This window comes from Rattus norvegicus, chromosome 15, assembly GCF_021556685.1.
Source record: "Rattus norvegicus strain SHRSP/BbbUtx chromosome 15, alternate assembly SHRSP_T2T, whole genome shotgun sequence".
NCBI lineage: Eukaryota > Metazoa > Chordata > Mammalia > Rodentia > Muridae > Rattus > Rattus norvegicus.
This window is the reverse complement of record NC_141548.1, coordinates 83,767,261-83,772,199: the sequence shown is the minus strand read 5'-3', so window position 1 is coordinate 83,772,199 and position 4,939 is coordinate 83,767,261. Positions and strand designations below refer to the sequence as shown.

The following is a 4,939-nucleotide window of genomic DNA, read 5'->3' as shown; positions in this document are numbered from 1 at the left end:
TATCATACATACTCACAACTTGAATGATTAAATGAGACATGAACTAATCTTTGGCTATAAGTTGAGCGTAAGTCTAGATCCACTTGGCAGTAAAAGAGGAATTTTTGTACATTCAAGACAGTAATTTTCATCTCCTTTGAACCTTTAAGTAGGAAAGCTTTATGTGGAAGCTGGTTGTGGGATGAAGAGACACTGAGTGAAATTTTAATTTCTAGGCTCTCTGGAAGAATAGAGCTGATAGAACAAATCTATTTATATCAAAAGGGCATGATTTTGTTGTGCAAGTCTGTTTGAATTTAGCCCTGTGCTCTACATTAGACTACATAGCTATGAGGCTAGACAGTGTATTTTTTTTCCTCCGTTACAATCACCAAAATCAATATCAAGATCAGATAGACTGGAAACAGGAGGCTTCAGAGTGGGATTTATTGGAGTGGCTTACAGGCTGTGATCTGCTAATCCAACATGGTCTATCTCCCGACTAAAAGGCCAAGAATTGGTAGTTGTTCAGTCCATGCTACATGTCCTAGGTGGTCTTCAGCCTATGTTGGAAACCCAAAGAAGTAGGTTCTAATACAATAGAAGGAATGCTTTAGAAATAGGATGGGTGAACTTGTCAGAGTAAAGTAAGGACAAAAGCTTCCTTCTTACAAGTCATTTTATATTAGGGGACTCCAGAAGGTACGGTCCAGACTTACAGTATGGGTTTTGACCTTAAATGACCTAGATTTTGGTTGTATCATCTGACCTCAGATGATCTCTATTTATGATGGATCTTCTTTTTTTTTTTTTTTTTTGATTCTTCAAAGCTATAAGCCCAGATGTTTATTTGAATTCTTTTTTTTTTTTTTTCGATAACATATTTCTTTTTTTTTTCTGTGTTTTTTTTTTCCGGGCAAACATCCCCCTCCCCCCTCCCCTTCCTTATGGGTGTTCCCCTTCCAACCCTCCCCCCATTGCCGCCCTCCCCCCAACAGTCTAGTTCACTGGGGGTTCAGTCTTAGCAGGACCCAGGGCTTCCCCTTCCACTGGTGCTCTTACTAGGATATTCATTGCTACCTATGAGGTCAGAGTCCAGGGTCAGTCCATGTACAGTCTTTAGGTAGTGGCTTAGTCCCTGGAAGCTCTGGTTGGTTGGCATTGTTGTACATATGGGGTCTTGAGCCCCTTCAAGCTCTTCCAGTTCTTTCTCTGATTCCTTCAACGGGGGTCCTATTCTCAGTTCAGTGGTTTGCTGCTGGCATTTGCCTCTGTATTTGCTGTATTCTGGCTGTGTCTCTCAGGAGCGATCTACATCCGGCTCCTGTCGGTCTGCACTTCTTTGCTTCATCCATCTTGTCTAATTGGGTGGCTGTATATGTATGGGCCACATGTGGGGCAGGCTCTGAATGGGTGTTCCTTCAGTCTCTGTTTTAATCTTTGCCTCTCTCTTCCCTGCCAAGGGTATTCTTGTTCCCCTTTTAGAGAAGGAGTGAAGCATTCACATTTTTTTTAAAGATTTATTTATTTATTATATATAAGTACACACTGTAGCTGTCTTCAGATACACCAGAAGAGGGCATCGGATCTCTTTACAGATGGATGTGAGCCACCATGTGGTTGCTGGGAATTGAACTCATAACCTCTGGAAGAGCAGTCGGGTGCTCTTAACCGCTGAGCCATCTCTCCAGCCCGAAGCATTCACATTTTGATCATCCGTCTTGAGTTTCATTTGTTCTAGGCATCTAGGGTAATTCAAGCATTTGGGCTAATAGCCACTTATCAATGAGTGCATACCATGTATGTCTTTCTGTGATTGGGTTAGCTCACTCAGGATGATGTTTTCCATTTCCAACCATTTGCCTACGAATTTCATAAAGTCGTTGTTTTTGATAGCTGAGTAGTACTCCATTGTGTAGATGTACCACATTTTCTGTATCCATTCCTCTGTTGAAGGGCATCTGGGTTCTTTCCAGCTTCTGGCTATTATAAATAAGGCTGCTATGAACATAGTGGAGCACGTGTCTTTTTTATATGTTGGGGCATCTTTTGGGTATATGCCCAAGAGAGGTATAGCTGGGTCCTCAGGCAGTTCAATGTCCAATTTTCTGAGGAACCTCCAGACTGATTTCCAGAATGGTTGTACCAGTCTGCAATCCCACCAACAATGGAGGAGTGTTCCTCTTTCTCCAAATATGATGGATCTTCTAACCTCAACTACAGACTTATAGTGTGGGTGTTCACACTTACATGATCCAGTCAAGAAAAATCCATGTGCATCCAGGAGCCTGTGGTTTAGTTAATCACAAATGTAGGCAAGTTGACAACCAAGACCAGGCATTAGAAATAATAATAGGCTTTGAAAACAAGGAATAAAGCTGTAAAAATTATGAGATTGGTATGGGAAACTGGTGATCTGGGCGATGGAATGACAATGGGGAGAGCAATGCAACATAAAAACATGGAAAACTGTGGGCATTTGGAGAGATTTGGTCTAGTAGCTATTTGTTTAAATAAAGTTTTATTGCAATACAGCTGTGTCTTTATGCCTATGCATTGTCTATGACTGTTTTTAATCCAACATCAACAGAGTTTAGACATTGCAAGGGCTAGGTAGATTTGCCATCGGGCCATTGACAGTATTTATAAACCCTGTAATACAGCTTGGAGTAGGCAAAACGAACACCAGATTAGTCTGGAAGCAGGAAGAGCTGTTTGTATGTTTCTGCTGTGGTAATCCTAGGATCATTACTGTTGACTCTTACCCCTATGTCCATCGAATAGATCACTTTCCTAGTCCTAGGCTCTACTACTTGTGTGTATGAATACAGTGTGGGGGCATAAAAAAGTTTTAGAGGGACTGGAGAGAGAACTAGGTTGGTTAAGAGCACATGTTGCTCTTTCAAAAGACCCAAGCTCCCAGCATCTCTGTCAAGTACCTCACAACTGTCTGTAACTCCAACTTGAAGGGAATCTTATGTCAATCTATTTTGGATTCTGAAGGCATCTGAGCTAATATGCCCACAGCTATATATACGTACACAATTAAAAAGTAAAATAAAATCTTAAAATAACATCTACAATGTATAAGCAAAAAGGTGTTGTCTGTGCCCCTATAAAACCATTTCGACAGACAGTATTCCCATTTGGCCAAATGATCAGTGTCTCAATATGGGTGTGTGGTATTGTTCTTCCTAGGAGTCCCTTCCCTGCCTCTGTACTTGGCTTCTTTATCTCCTCTTTCCATTGTGTTTTCACCCCACCACATCTCATTGTCTTTTCCTTCTGCCAGCTGTTTCTTCTTTTTCCATATTAAGGGTATTAACTACCCATACTAGTGACCAAGATAGAAATGGGTTTGAAAATACAGCTTCTATCTACTGAACCATGGCTATGTCTTCTTCCAAGGTTAGAATCTCCATTTTCAATACAACGACTTCCTTGTGCATAGCCTAGCTCTGTCTTCCCCAGAAGACAGACTTCCGTGGTGGGCTTCATACTAAATCCACCCGTGTCCCTTCCTTGGGCTGCTTGCTATACCAGTTTATGTGAGTGTCACCACCTGCAGTTTAAATAATGGACAATTTCACTGGCTCAGCATAGCCGCTGGCTTTTATGTCATATTTCTTTTCTCCCTCCCATGAAGAAATGCCTATTTTCCCCTCCAGGTTATTACAAATCTAGTCACTATTACAGAATCACAATTTCCAGTCTCTTTGGTTCTGCTAGTATTGATTTTAAGCTCCATTTTACTTACATTGCTTTTAAAGTCACACGTGGGCATTTTTAATTCATACCGGTAACTTGATGGAAGAACGCCATGTTCCTAATGCTCCACAAACATCATTTCCTCTTTCGAAATTCCCATTTTAATTAAGTCATCTATAATTTCACATTTCTGTAGTGCTTCCCTTAAAGGAGCTAGGAGAGGTGATTGGTACACAGCTTCACCACATTTACTAGCATTTACCTAGTGCAACCGAAATAAAAAGATTGTGTGCAATTAAATTACATCCAACCATACACTGAGAACTGGGTCCCATGTATTGCGGCTCCAAATTCAATTCAATGGTCATCTTCTTTTTGCCTTGCAGATTAGAAAGAAATCATATGTCACTTAAAAAGTGTAAATCATTTTTTTGCAAAGGTTAAATTGTGAATAAAATAAAAATGAAACACCTAGTATTGAGCAAAGAGGAAGGAAGCACATTTTGAAGCAATAACACAATTATCTTCAGTTGTATGCACTGCTCTAATAGCAGGGTGCCGTGTATTGAAAGGTTAAAGGGCATTTCAACTACAAAGGCAATGATGATGTGCAGAATGTCTAAGCTGTCTGCTCCATGATAAGGTGATATTAAAGCATTTTAGGGAGTGGATTAAGTGATAAAAAAAGAAAGTATTCATTTAGGACTGTTGCTGTTGGAAGACAGAATTTCATAGATTTCTAGTTTGGAAAGAAATGGTCTCTAACGGCCATTTGGGATATCTTATTTATTCTATGAATTTTTGACCTGCTGTGATTAATTCCACAAAACTAACATTTAGAACAGCTGACAAGAGAGTTTTGGGCACTCACTATAAACCGACCTTCTTTTCTGAGAAACCCTTGCACTCCCTTGAATTAAGCAAGGTTAGAGCAAATGTTGTTTTCATGGATTCTGTCTTGACAATCAGTATTTAGTAAGCATTTTTGTCCATAATTTTCCCGTAGAGCGAATTGATAGAAAAGAAACATGAGGTTAAAAGGTAGGCTTTTTAAGACTGTTTTTAATACTCTTTGCACATTTGATACTTTTATGCACATTAGTAAACTTGAAGGGCGATAGCACTTCACACGGCCCAGCCTGCATATGCACACATTGGAACTCAGGTTCCATTGCCAGATCCTGTGTACGAGTCGGGTGTGGTGACACACACTTATGATCTCAGTGGTTGTGAGGAAGAGACAGGCAGCTCT

General features: G+C 40.2%; 1 non-coding gene across 1 annotated transcript; it reads right to left on the bottom strand.

Annotated features, from left to right (window-relative positions):
- Window positions 1–284: 284 nt before the first annotated feature.
- On the bottom strand, window positions 285–413 carry LOC148001102 (small nucleolar RNA SNORA61). Its single transcript, XR_015639182.1, has one exon. It is a non-coding gene; the product is annotated as a small nucleolar RNA SNORA61 (small nucleolar RNA).
- Between the last annotated feature and the right edge of the window lie 4,526 nt (window positions 414–4,939).